The following is a 14,986-nucleotide window of genomic DNA, read 5'->3' as shown; positions in this document are numbered from 1 at the left end:
CCGCAAAATGTCATTCAGTCTCTCTACTCCAATATTTTTGCAGGATATTCTTTTTATCCAAGTATTTTTCCCAAATAGCTAAATAAATGGCTTGAGAAGGACCAGTCAGCCCGTCGAGGGGGAACTATTCACAACGAGGAAAACGCGACGAAGAGAGCTGCAAAATGTCATTGTTCAAAATGTCAACCCTAACCCGCGGTGAGAGGCAGACAAAGGGGGAAAAAAATACAAGGCAATGATGCAACGAGCAACGAAGGGATATACAAACTGTCAAATGGCAGCAAGTCAATTTTTTGCAAGCCGCCTAGGATCGGTTTAAAGCTGATGAGCTGGAATTGTATGCAGGTACGACATTTGGAACTCATCCCACAGCTCTGTAATAAAACAATCTGACCAGCAGGAGAATGTGACAAAGTCGTGCCAGTCGTCATAGTAGCTTCGCTTGCTAGCTAGCACAGCTATTCCTCCCAGTTCAGTCCAACTCAGTCATCACCCCCAGTATGCGTAAAGCATGGCGCCCTCTGTAGGTCAAAACATGTTCTAAATATTATAGATTTTTAAATGAATGGCAATACAACAGTATGTATTTCTTATAACATATTTTCGTAAAAGAGAACAATTTTGGCTTATTAGAGCCTACAAGTCTTTAAGTCTGAGGTTCCCTTTAAAAACGCAATGTGATTAAATAGGCAAAAAACGGTTCTGTTCCATTGTCACACATAAAAGGCTGACCCCCAGAGAAGGCAAACGCTTGCACAGTCCCTGAGGGGCTTGTGACACTCCATCGGCAAGTCGCCATGGGACTAAAGGTAACAAGCAGTTAAGTGCTGGGAACAGTCCAAACACTCAACGTCCTGCGCTCAACATGAAAAGGGATTCTGCTCTATATGCCACGTGGTTATATAGACTCACATGGGTCACCGGAGGGTCACAGGTAACTTCAGTGCAAAAGGATTCTCAACCTGTCAGTGTACAGAGGTCACTGTCCTGGTAAGGGTGAAAAATTCTTGCAAATGTCAAAATTTCATGTACTGCTCATACTTGATCCCCATTTATATAAATGAGCAAGCTGCATTAATAGTGGACATGCATTACTTTTATTTTTATATTGTATATGACGGAAAACACTCAGGTGACTTAAAGTTCCGCTCTGAGACCCCCAATTTGCCCAGATTTCAAAATTGTCCGATATGCATGTGTTATACATCATTGGAAATCTTAAAATCTCAATTTTCTGGGGGAAGAAAATTTTTTAACTGGAGGGCATTTAAAAAAATTTAAAAAAAAAAAAGTTTTTTAAACAGCAAAACCCTATCTAGAGGCGAGAGCACGTGAGAGCAGAATTACAGACGCCATGACTATAATCGCGTATTTACCTTGTTTTGATCCAAAAACTCCATGTAGCATGTATCACTGAGTGTCAAGACACGGTTGCAAATGCCCACATCTGGATTTTTGGGGGATTTTATTGGTGAAACATGGCAATATAACAAAGGTCGCGATGCAGAAATCGCAGAGATCAAGGAGTGGTCGAGATTTTCTTTTTCATATATTTACCCCTTTAAACTTTTTTTTTTTTTTTCTTCCCAATTTTTCTTTGTTTGGAGCGATTATTTATCATCTAACATATCGAAGAAAATGCGACAGTAACAAGAAATACAATTAAGCCATAGTTATGAGGTAGATATCCGTGACTTTTTTACAGACGCCATTTTTTTCATTGTGATGTAATTTGTTTAAAAGTTTAAAATAAACGAGTGAATAATTTTTTGAAGTCGTTTTTTTTTTTTTTTTTTAATTTTTTTTTTTTAATGAAATATAAGACATCAATTAATGATTCTAAGCTAAAAATGACAGACATTTTGAATAATATTTTTTAGAGCTGCAGCTATAGAATATTTTAGTAATCGAGTAATCGACTGAAAATTCTATCGATTAATCGAGTAATCGGATAAAACAAATATATTTTTAGGTGAAGAGCAATTATAAATATACATGAGAAAACAAGACATTTCATCTAATCTTGAACCATTTTTAGTCAATCAATGTCTTTATTTTCGATGTATATTGTTGAAAACAGCCAACAATTGCATCTCAGATGTAACTAGAATAAAAAAAAGACAAATTCACTGATTTCACTCAAAAAATCTTTAGATCTTATTTAAAAAAATGAAAAAAAAATAAATTAATTTAAAAAAACAACATATATATATATATATATATATATATATATATATATATATATATATATATATATATATATATACACACCCAAAAATGCCGTTACGCTTGATAACACACATCACTTAAAAGTTAGGATTTTTTCTCACGTGTTTCAATTGAATTTCTATTTGTGTCAAGCCATTTTTAAATTCTAGTTAAGTTTTAAGTTAGTCTAAACTGTAAGTCCTGATAGGATTTTGAGTTTTTGCAGTGTTCAAAATAAATGTATGATACAGGCTTGTATTGGAGCACATTAGGAACCACTGCTACTTGTTGTTTTATCCAGCAATGACTACTGAGCTAAAATTGATAGTTAGCATTATTGAGTTTTTATTTTACACCCTCATCACTCCACAACGCTATGTTATGTTAAAGCCTGTATGTAAGACACGTTAGCCACGCATCGACAGTGGTCATAATTTATAGAAACCTAGCCCTCCGCAGGGCTAACGTTACTTGAGTTAGTGACAGTAATGTTAAATCTTTATTTATTAGCGCTTAGCGCTCTTTAGTAGCGCTTAGCGCTCTACTGCTTTAAGATGGCGGCTGTTTACTAACGCTGCCCAGACGCAGCCGAGTCTGTCATTTCACATCTAGTTCAATATACATGTGATCTCTATGAGACTCATCAGACGCTACCTACCAACGTAGCATCGTGCGGGCTAGTATTTAGCAATGTCGGTGTCGTTTGTAGCGGCTGTCGGTTGCAGTAAGTTTTTTTTCTTTCTTCTTCTTCTTCCTCTACGCACGTGACATCAGCGCGTTGCCCCGCATTAAAAGTAGTCCGAGCAAAACGTGATTCTTAGAGCTGTCAAAATAAACGATTACTCGAGGTGAATAAAATTACTCGGATCAGTTTTTAAACTCGAGTTACTCGAGTTGCTCGAGTATTCGTTTCAGCTCTAATATATTTAATTACCTTAGTTTTATGGCTGGGTCAAAACAAAAGCGGTTGCGCGACGTCTGTAAACGGGGGTTTTCAGGGTAAAACAGACAAATTAAAAATAGTTTGGGGGCTTAATGTGCCATGAATCTGCTAAGGCAGCATTTAGACATTTTGTTCTATCAAACACAACAGTTGTTTTGGCTTAAAATGCAGCAGTTTCTTTTAAAGAGGAGTGCAAGAGCAGAAACTGCTTTTTCAGTCTTGTCTGTGTTTTCTGCCATATTTCTATTGGTCTCCCATTCAAGTACACTTAGCCCAAATGTTTTTCATGCCAATGTAAAATCAAACACACCGACAAAAAATTGTATGCGAGTAATTTAAAACAAAAAATGTTTGCGCACCATTTATGTAACAGCAGGGCTTCCCCCAGAAAACTTCCAAAGATTGACAGAAAAATTGAAATTATGACTATTATGTGTTATTTTGAGAAAATTATTAACCATTTTTAAACAGTCTTACATAAAGGCACATTCTTAAAATAGTTTTTAAAAATATGCAGTGCTATTCAGTGCAATGGCAGAGAGCTGGGACAGGTCAGTTCGCATCTCGACCATAAGATATCGTCATTGTGCTTTCAACCAAATCACCTGACAAGTTTAAAATCTAATAAATAAAAGGTTTTATACAGGTAGTCGAACGAGTTCCGTTCCTACGCTGCCGACAAAACCTGAATCTCGGCGTAAATCGGAATTAACCCTAAAGCAAAACTTTGTAACTTTTCAGTTTGGTCGATTTTAGTGACGCCGGTGGACAAAAGCGGTAGTGTTATGCCTTAAAGTGCATGTGACAAGAAAAAGCATGTTTATTTCATAATACATGCGGTATTTTATGCTCCTGAATGATATGGACCGCTTGGATGTGTGTGGAAGCCATCGCTATATTTATTTAGTTTTTTTTAATCCCGCGCCATGAAAATGAGTGACTTCCGGCTTCGGTCTTGCATTGAGGAGGAGGGCGCTGTGGCGTGTACGGATGAAGGCGTCATCTTCACTATACAGCCGTACTGTATGAGGACTAAGGATTCAGCTGATTTTGCGGATTAATACGTTTATTTTTCGCATCACGCCAGCCAAACGGCTGCAGAAAAATCTTGCTGTATGAGGGAGAGGCGTGTGCATCTTTTTGGAGTTTCAAAAGGTTCCCATTCACTGTGGATATTGGCCAAAACCAGCCCTACTACTGTGGGACCATTGAACTAACGAGGAAGTGAGTAAACATTGTGTTTTGTATTATGTCAAATACTGGGATCATTTTAATATGTAGGTGGCTTGTATTTTGTGGCTGACATGCATGCGGGGCGGCTATTTTTCGGCGGCTTGTCGCACATCCACCCGCCGGGAGAGCGCTATATTCGGCTTATTGTGCTCATGTGCCCGGTGTTCTGTCAAATTTTCCAACCGATCAGAAATTGCCACTTTTGAGTTAAAAATAGCCGGGAATACAGCGATTACAAAGTAAACACTACGAACTTTCTTTAAATTAATGACTACTTACGTTTGATCATTGATAGGCATGTGAAAAGCTCTCCTCATGCACATTAGCTGCATGTTAGCTGCACAACAACTGCAGCCGCCCTCCTCCGGGGAACGAGCTGTAAATTGCTCTTCGGCGAAGACAATCGACAACCCAGTCGTCATGTCAAAACATCCGGGCTAGTTATGTATGATTTTCTGCTTCCAAGACTTTGAAACATCACTCGGTTCGGGTTAGCATGTCGGCTAGCTGTCTCGCGTCTTGGTTTGTTTACATTCTCCGAAGCAGGGGAAGGGAAATGACATATGTCCGATTTAGGTGTCATAAAATATTGTTCGGGAGGTGCGACAGTAAAGGTGAAGTCGACAGTTTTTACCATTATGGAGTAATTTTTCCATGTCGTCCTGAATAAGTGCATTTTTATTATTTCATATTCTATTTAGCATAAGACTCTTATTTGTCATGACCATGCCATTTATTTAGCAATTGGGGAAAATACTTGGATAAAAAGAATATCCTGTAAAAATATTGAAGTAAAGAGACAGAAACAATGACATTTTGCAGCTCTCTTTGTCGCGTTTTCCTCGTTGTGAATAGTTCCCCCTCGGCGGGCTGACTGGTCCTTCTCAAGCCATTTATTGAGCTATTGGGGAAAAATACTTGGATAAAAAGAATTTCCTGTTAAAATGTTGGAGTCGAGAGACTGAAACAATGAAATTTTGTGGCTCTCTTCGTCACCTTTTCCTCGTTCTGAATAATTCTCCCTCAGTGGGCTGAATAGTAAAACCGATAAGCCCAGTCTCCCGCTGACGTCATCCACCTGTTGGGGACGCTAGAGCCCTATAATGGTAGACGTGGCTAACCGGCAGATTAAAAGACTAATTTCTCGTCATCTGCGCTTTGCTAAATTGTTGTATATAGTCGAATCGTCTCAAAATATGATTCTAAATCACATAATAATGCTATTTAAGACTTTTTTTCTCCTGTCGTATGCTCTTTAAGGAAGACTGTGTGGTCCAGCGCTGCTTTTCCGTTGAGGACCAGTCCACACCCAAATACTACACTGTTTGTAGTAAAATATCAATGAATCAAAAATCATCTCTCGGTCGCCTGCAGATGGATTAAACAACATTTCTGTTTCCAGCTGCTTTGTGAAGGACGAATAGTAATACGGTAATTAATCCAGTTGTGGTTAAACAATAGCATATGGCGGTTAGCAACCGTGTGGCTTTGAGTGGCTAACCCCCCAACCCCACCTGAACTCATCAGCGCTGACAAGTTCGGTTGGGGTCCCCCACGCCAGCGAATGAAAGCCTAGCCAATGTTTATTCTGTATATCCTGGTAGCTTCCCTTTTTTTTCCTCCTCAAACAAAACTTTTTGTCTCTTATTGCTCTGCCATTTTTGCAGAATTCGCACAAAAGCGTTCACATCAACTTCTGTCTTTATAATGAATGGAGAAAAGGGGAAGTGACATATGCCGTAAAGCACTCGGCCCATTTGTAGTTTTTTTTGTGTGACCCTTCATAAAGTTAATTAGTGCCAGTGAAAGCAATACAGACTAGAGATGTCCCGATCCGATATTTGGATCGGATTGGACGCCGATATGGGCAAAAAAATGTGCGTCGGTATCGGATCGGAACACGGGCAAATTCCGATCCAGACTTCCGATCCAGTTTTTCTTGAAGTCCGGTCCGGGGTTTCCAGCGCACTGATTTACATGATCCATTCCAGTTTTTGCTTCGGTTTCCCCAAAATCCGCTCCGCATTTTACACCACACCTTCAACACACTACTTTTTATCGGTAAAAATGTCAGCTGTGCGGGATCATTTCACCTTAAAGAACGACAAAGACGAAGAGGCAGAGTGCAACATATGACACAATAAAGTCAAGCGTAGTGGTAAAGCTGTAAGAAGTTTTAACACAACCAACCTAATCGAGCATTTAGCGAAATACCACCACAAACAATATGAGGAGTATGTTAAGAAAACCGAAGACAAAAAGAAAGGTCCTACGCAACTAACACTGGCAGAAACTTTTGCTATGTGTGACAAACTGGCACTCGACAGTCCCAAAGCCCAGGGAATAACAAGAGTCATTGCCGAAGAATTCATTCTGGATGACGAGCCATTATCTCACGTGAGTAAAGACGCACCATCCAACACTTAGAACCACGGTACAACATGCCCAGCCGTCCTTACATCCTTGAACGATTCGGCCGTGGAAGATTCGAGAACAATTCACAAACATCCAAATTCCGATTATTGAAATATGTCAAGTAAAGCAGAACTAATACACAGCGCGGTCATCGCAATGAGAAACTGACCGCATTGCGTCCCGAAAGTAAACATAATGCTTGTCATAGACCCGGGTAATGCCAATGCTCAACTCACGGCTCTAGCTCAACTCATGCCGCTGGATAAAAAAACACAAGAATACCTGACTGCTGCTGACAGCCACTACAAACTACGTCAACGTCGTTTTACTGGAGATAATAGATATCATATGTATATATAACTAGATGCAAAACGACAGACTCGACTGCGTTAGCAACATTGAAGTATTGAAAACCAGATGCGTTAGTAAACAGCCGCCATCTTAAAGCAGAAGACTTCCCTAGTAGGCTGTTGTGAACCTTCCAAGCGAACCTAATTAACTTTTTATCTAAACTACTCCTAAATCGGCAAAATCTTGACTTGAATCTATCTTCAAAACAGTTTTAAAACTTTCACATATCGAAAGTAGACAGAAGGGAAATTATGGAATAACGGGAGCAATTTTAACAACTTTAACAGTTGATTCGCAAAATTAAATGAATTGAATGTAGTTTAAAGCTGCTGATACAGAATGGGGACTTGAGTATTTTATTTACTCTTTTAAAATGTTAACTTGATACTGAAATAGTCGTTTATTTAAACCTGAGAGGCTTTTTATACACTTTTTGTAACTAATGCACGAAACATTAAAAGCATCTAATAGCTGGTGGGATTTTCCACTGAGGTTGTTTGTGTGTTTTGCTTTTTTAAGACAGTTTACAATATTATTTGCACGTTTTACTGACTGACTATGCCATTTCTGTTTGTTATTTATAATGTTTTGTGTTTGTCACTGAATAAACAGGTCAGTTTCTTGTTACCAACCGTTGTGTGTTATTCAAACTCAGCTAGTTCAGCTGGCTAGTTGTTATCAAGAGTACTAAAACCTTTTTCAACATGAGTCTGACAACTAAGTAAGGAGGCTAAATAACTTTAAACTTTAACACATGCTCAGATAGGTCGGTGTCGGTATCGGCCAGTATCGGTATCGGATCGAAAGTGCAAAACAATATCGGTATCGGATCGGAAGTGCAAAAACCTGGATCGGGACATCCCTAATACAGACCCCCTCAAGATATAAAGGAGGTGCCATTCAACTAGTTGTCAGCCGACATATCACAAATTTTATGAAAACATTTTATGAAGCTGGAAAAGTTAGCGAGTGTGGCTTTAATATCCTATTTGATCACGGTTTGGTCACAATTATTCCAAGAAATTATCCACTCTCATTCGTGACTGTTTTCGAGTCGATAATCAGTGATTCGTGAATCACACTATCCCCTGCGAACCAATGAAAACGTCCTTTGTTTGCTCCTCCCATAGCGGACACTGACATGAACACACGTAATATGGTGGCAGGGCTCCTTATTGATGCAAGACTGAAAGTCCTCTTTGTCTACTGTCCCTCTGTTATTTTGTTGAGTGGGTGAAAGCTTGGCCGTGTCACTGTCCTCATTTGCAGTCATCTTGTTATCAGTAATGAGAAAAGCATCAATTTACACACATGAATGACGCGAATCAAAAGGATATAAAGTTTCCTTTTTTCTTTCGTTTTTCTTTTATTGAGGGGAAACGAATCCAAAATAAGAATGTTACTTGACTTTTTCTTATAGGAAACCAGGCCCCACTGTCTGATTAAAAATGTAACACAATGGCAAATTGTCTAGTTTCATATCAAACTGAGCTGACAGTTAGGATTGGGTCACGTGTTCTCATTAGTGTGGCGGGTTTTCTAAGCGGGTCCATCCAAGGCAAGTTCTGGTTACTACTTGCTATGTTCTACTTTGGAAATGAACACTAACATAGAAGATTAAAAAAAATTGGGAATTTGTTTTTATTTATTCTTCATGCTGTGGAATATATACACTGTAAAATATTGAAAGTTGACTTTACTAAAAAAATATATGCAAACTTGCTGCCTTAAAAAAATTAATTTATGTTGACTTAGATGAATTAGATTTGATTAACTTAATTATTGTGAGTTGGCAGTACTCAAATTAACTTAAAAAATTTGGATTATAGTCACTTGTTTTTATTGAGTTGGCAGTACTCAAACTAACTAAAATAACTGGATTACAGTAACTTGTTTATTTTGAGTGCACAGTACTCCCATCATATTCAGGTCAACTTAATTTTCTTGACCTAAAAGAATTCCACAATAGAAATTACATCTGCACATACTAATTTCATTAAAAACACATTATCTAACAGTAATGACCCCCAAAAAACACAATAAATGAAGAACACTCATTGGATTAATTCAATGGAATTAAAATTTACTTTAAAATGCTCAAAAGTGCATTTAATGAGAGACACTGGCTCCTGGCAGGCTGAACGGTGTTTGGTTAACGCTCAGTATCAATGAACAATCAGTGGATTAATTATAAACCTACTTTTGCAAACATTTTGCACCTCATATAAAGTATAAGTACCTAAAATAACCTTTTGCTACAGAAATTACTGAATAATACCTGAACTGCATCAATGTCCACTCCTATCCTGTAATTTCCAAAGACTAACAGGCGAGATCCTATTATCATAATTTCAGGACATTAACTCAGCATTGAAGACATGGCGTCAAACTAGTTTCCCATTACAACATGAGCTTGAGCTCTGGTAAAGCTAACAGTTCTGATTTCTCCAACAATATTAGTGATCAAAACTGGAACTACAATCAACATTGTGCCACGGTTTAAACTGTGCAGCAGTGATAAAATAAACATAAAAATACAGAACTCTTTTTAAAACACACAACTCAGTTCAAATTCAAATTTCACTTTAACACCTGAAACAGTAAACAAGATACTTTGTTTTTTTCACATCACTAAAAGAGTAAATGCAAAACGTGTACTGGAGTTATACACCTGAGAAACCTTTTTTTTTAAGGTGGAAAAAGTTTTGAAGGCACTTTTTTTTTTGAAGTGGAAAAAGTTTTGAAGGCACTTTTTTTCGGTTGAATCATTTAGACACGAAGATCCAACTTCAACGCTACTTCTGACATGTTTGAGTGGCAGGTGATTACGCCAATGGCATAAAAGCAGGAAGCAAAAATAATGGCCACCAGGGCTCCATCCAGCCATCGGACTCTGCTCGAGTCCAAGCCGAAAATAGGGCACCGGTACGGGGGTGTGACATCGGCATCTCACCGGTGTGCCGGCGATGGTACGGTGCCCTGTTGCGGCACACTGGCGGACCCCGATATCACTACCCCGGCGCGGAGGCCGGCTGTTGAGTAGACGGCCCGCGACTGACACGAAACTCATTCAAAGCTGAAGCGACGGGGCTCCCGGCGCGGGCTACTGGGCAGGCTAGTGTCGGGCCACTCGTCGGCCACTCCCATACCGGCGCGTCGCGACACTGCGGTTGGACCCCGATTGCCAACCGTCACGTCAGGGCAGTGGGTGAAGTTCCCCTCTTGAATCACATTAAGCAGCAGCGCACCATACCAGCGCGGGCACTCCGGTGAGATGCCGATGTCACCCCCCCCGTACCAGTGCCCTATTTTCGGCTTGGACTCGAGCAGAGTCCGATGGCTCGATGGAGCCCTGGTGGCCATTAGTTATTCTTTTATGCCATTGGTGTAGTCACCTGCCACTCAAACATGTCGGAAGTAGCGTTGAAGTCGTATCTTTGTGTCAAAATGATTCAATCGAAAAAAAAAGTGCCTTTAAAACCTTTTCCACTTCAAAAAGAAAAAAAGAAATGCGTTCAAAACTTTTTCCACTTTAAAAAAAAAGTTTTAAACTTTTTCCTTTAAAAAAAAAGTGACACGTCAATAAAAAAAATATATATTTAAAAATATATATATTTTCAAAAAAATATATTTTTGCAAAAGGTTCTTTTTCTTTGATTAAAAATAAGTTTTTTTTTATTAAAGCAACTTTTATTGGGATTGAATGATTTAGACACAAATGTCCTACCCACACTATGGCTCAAACACATTTCACATTTCTTTGCTTTTGTGTGCAGTGAAGGTCGAATAAATACTGCTCTGAAAGTTAGTCTTGATATGGGCAAGTAACCATTTGCCTCAGCTTAAGATGTCCTCGCAAATGGGTAAAGAAGTCTGCTTCTGAGCAGGGCTCCACAAAGTTGCACAACTGACGGTCAAATGCAGTTTCTCCACTTTTGCCTGCATCTTTTTGAGAGTGCCATGTCGATAGGTGTACTTTGAGTGCATTAAAAGATTTAAATGTGCAGAGGCAGTCCTTATGAAGACATGGGAGTAGGGATGTCCGAGTGTGGTATCCATGTTTTAAGCGGTAATGCTTAAGCAAGTAGGCTCTTTTCAGCAGAAAATGTGCAGTACTTGCAAGTCCACTGCATTAGAGAATACTGCTTTGGTTGACCTGAAAAGACATGATAATTTCAGCATTGAGAACTTGTTAGAAAAAAAAAAAGTTAAATTTTTTCTTAACAGTCACAAATTAAAATGTCCAATTATTTTTAATCACAAATTAAAATCTGCAATAAATTATTTTAATATTCACAAACTAAAATGTTTAACAATGAGTTATTTTTAAATTAACGTAATTGATTATTTTTGAACATTCAAATTGAGATGTACAATTAATTTCTTAATCCATCTGTAAAAACATTAATGCATGTTTGTTATCCCAACCCATGAAACAAATACAAATATTAAATGATTCATTGATCAGTGTATGAAACATACCTGTAATTGCTGAGACTGAGGTATGTGTGGACTTTTGACCATTTGCTTCAGCCTGATTGGGGGATGGTGAAAAAGAACACAAAATTAAGGCAACAATTTCAAAATATAGGCACATAAATGACCAACCTTAAACACACCAGGTTGTTATGGCGTCGAGTGTGATCTCTGCACTCTTTCTATCTGTATTCCTATATTAGGTTAGACCAAAGTTAAAGTGGTGAAATAACAGGGGGAAATGTGATCTAGTCCTCTGATTTTTGCGATTAATGCATTTTAAAACAATTTCAAATTATCAGTGCAGTTTGATCAAACATGGAGGGGGAGCACTGCACATGAAGAAAAGCAAATGGAAGGGCAGATGACAAACACTCTAAAGCAGGGGTCCCCAAACCTTTTCCTGTGAAGGCCACATGACTTTTCCCTTCTCTGATGAGGGGCCGGGTCAGTTTGTAACAGAAAAAGTGTGACGATTGCAGCAGTGCCTAAATGTAAAAAAATTATTGTTTTTCAGAAAGCCATAATTAAATAACCCTTTCTGAATTCTTCTTGGAACAAAATAAAATAAAAATAATTATAACATAATATAATATCATACAATAATGAATAATAATAACACAATTAATTAAATAGATAATAACCAAATAACCCTGTCTGGGTTCTTCACAGAAAAAAGCCAGGAAATAATAACACTATTGGGGGGGGGGGGGGGGGGGGGGGTTCAGGGGGCCGGACCAATTGTGGAGGCGGGCCGTATCCGGCCGGCCCGCGGGCCGTAGTTTGGGGACCCCTGCTCCAACGCAAGAACCGATTACGTTGGCGCACATAAGGTCTGACTGTGCATTTAGCTCTTACCTGAGCCGAAATAGACAGGCTGAAGCTGACTTAATTCTAGCACTAACTCTGTAAATAAATCACTTTATCGACATTTCTAACATTTTTACGTGAGAAAGTAGCCGTTTAGATCCACAACGTGCAAATTCGGCGCTACTCAAGCTAGCCGTAGTGATTAAGGCACTTCCTGTTAGTTTCACAAAATAAAACACCCGCTAACGATAGAATTAGTGTTTTTATTTTTAAAACAGGAAGCGAACCTCCCCTCGGTCTAGCTAACTTAAAACCGCTCGGTAACTGTTTTAAATCGGTTTTAAAAACCTCTCCCATCGCCTAAAAACATTACGAGCCCCGTCTGTCAAGAATTCAAAACGCCGGCCGGCATAAAATGGGAGTCTACCATAAACTGTAGTCTACATTTGTTTCTGAAAATGATGAGGTTCCTGTCACGGTCATATAGCATGCTTGCTAGCGGTGATATTTGATGTAATTGACACTTCTCCTCCCTGGCAGCACACAGGCTACTACACTACAACAAGACAAATCGACGGTTTACAAAAGAGTAAAATATGTACTTACCAAATCAGTGTACTGAGGACAAGTAAACCCACAATGGCGAAAATAACTGAGAAAGGTGTTGGAAAGAGCGCGAAAGTGGGCAGGGCAGATCTGCGCATGTCTGATAGAACGCCCAAAGGACACTGGGTACAAGAAATTATTTTTTCTAATTTGACTTAACTGGGATATATCAAGTTAAGCAAGTTCTCCAACCCCAAATTACTACTTACTTATTTAAAAGTAGTGTTCACAACAGGTTGATGAAAATTGAGTTTAGATCACTTATCACATTTAATTAATTTGAATGTTAGCATTTACAGTGTACTTTATATTAGGAGTGAGAACCTCTTGCTACCTCACGATACGATACGATTCGCGATAAAGCTCACCATAACAATGATTTGACGATATGGCGATACAACGATTATCGATAGATTGGTCAGGAAATCATTCTAAGATATTCTATAGACCCTACCCACGTGACGTCACAACTCCTTCCTCCTGACTGGTGCCGCCCAATTGTCCGTCAACACATCATGTTTCCCTGTTACGGCTACGTACATTCCTCCTATTTACGACGTGTTTTTCTGCTCGTTAACATTAATAATCAAAATGGTGAAGGCGTGTGTGGCGGTCGGTTGCAATAACAGAGAAGATAGACGGAGAAGACGGAGAGACTTGAAGTTCTACCGGATTCCGAGAGACCCGGAGAGAAGAGAGCGAGATGGGCTGCTGCAATTCGACGAGAAGACTGGGCTCCAAACGATTACCACAGATTATGTAGTAGTCGTTTTATATCTGGTAAGATGCATTTAATATATATTTAGAGGGTTTTGGGCTGACAACCACAATTAAGATCATTGCTAGGCTAATCGCCGACAACATACACGTATGTATGTAGTGAGAGTGCTATCGCTAAACCATATAAACATTAAAAGCCCTAACTCCATTGACAAACGACATGAAATACATTAGACTTGACAGTGGATGTTAGCAATAACAAAAGATTTTGAATTGAAAATTTCGTAACTCACCTTTCCAAGCACAAGATAGATTCCTGCCGAATTTTCGTGGACGAGGACCTGTTTCACCCAACCAGCAACGAAGTATTTATAAGCCTCCAAGCTCTTTTTCAAACTTTCGTGAGAATAGGCTGATTTTGTGTGGACAAGATAGTTGTACAGTTCAGGGTAGCTAGCAGATGTCAGGCAAATACGGCGGAGACAGCGGGTCGAAAAACATCGATTTAGGCATCAAATATGGATCTGGCGAATGGATAAACTGAAGCTTTTCCACATAACGCCTTTTATGCAACGCATCAAGTGAGTTTACGGCATCCAAAAGCACCGGGTCTTCCATGAAATGCATTATAAATTGCTCGATCAATTGAGACCATTGATAATACAGACACAAAATGACGGACAAGTGGGCGGAACCATACAGCGAGCACGTGATTTTGTGACGTCGGTGGGTAGGGTCTATAAACAACTAATAAACAGAAAAACAAGCTTCTGCTGTGAATTGGAAGGAGTTCATCACTAGTAGACGTCCAATCCATTTGAGCGTCTATGGCCGTCATTGGCAGCCAATGCCAGGCAATGAGGTAATTTTGGGACATTTAAGGTCAAAAACCTGTTGATTTTCAGTTACTTCCTGTTGATTTTCGGGTATTTTATGGGTCACTTCCTTTTGAGTTGCAGAACAGGAAGTGACCTGGGAATCACCCGAATGAATAGGCAGTGACTCAAACTCAACAGGAAATGGTCTGAAAATGAACAGCAAGTGACCTGTAAATGCCCCGAAAATCGGACAGAATGACTGCGAATGCTCTGGTTTCGAATTAGTGCTGCAACGATTAATCGATCAACTTAATCGATTAAAAAGTGGCGTTGTAATGGTTTGATTTGAAAGTGTTTTCATTAATTTGGTGGATACACGGCCCTCGAGTCTACCTCATTTCATATG

General features: G+C 39.2%; 1 protein-coding gene and 1 long non-coding RNA gene across 3 annotated transcripts in view; one reads left to right on the top strand and one right to left on the bottom strand.

Moving 5' to 3' along the window:
* Positions 1–14,986, top strand: part of slc27a6 (solute carrier family 27 member 6) — a 68,366-nt gene that overhangs the window by 29,055 nt on the left and 24,325 nt on the right. The gene's annotated exons all lie outside the window — the stretch shown is intronic.
* Positions 10,625–13,292, bottom strand: LOC130905191 (uncharacterized). Of its 2 annotated transcripts, none has more exons than XR_009061069.1 (3): positions 13,043–13,292; positions 11,633–12,114; positions 10,625–11,306 (listed from the first exon to the last, which is right to left on the bottom strand). It is a non-coding gene; the product is annotated as an uncharacterized LOC130905191 (long non-coding RNA). The 2 variants fall into 2 exon arrangements; XR_009061070.1 differs by lacking the exon at positions 13,043–13,292 and having other exon boundaries at positions 11,633–11,684; positions 11,759–12,294.

This window comes from Corythoichthys intestinalis, chromosome 17, assembly GCF_030265065.1.
Source record: "Corythoichthys intestinalis isolate RoL2023-P3 chromosome 17, ASM3026506v1, whole genome shotgun sequence".
NCBI classification, from domain to species: Eukaryota; Metazoa; Chordata; class Actinopteri; order Syngnathiformes; family Syngnathidae; genus Corythoichthys; species Corythoichthys intestinalis.
Note: the sequence above shows the minus strand (reverse complement) of the source record. Positions and strands in the feature narration are given on the sequence as shown.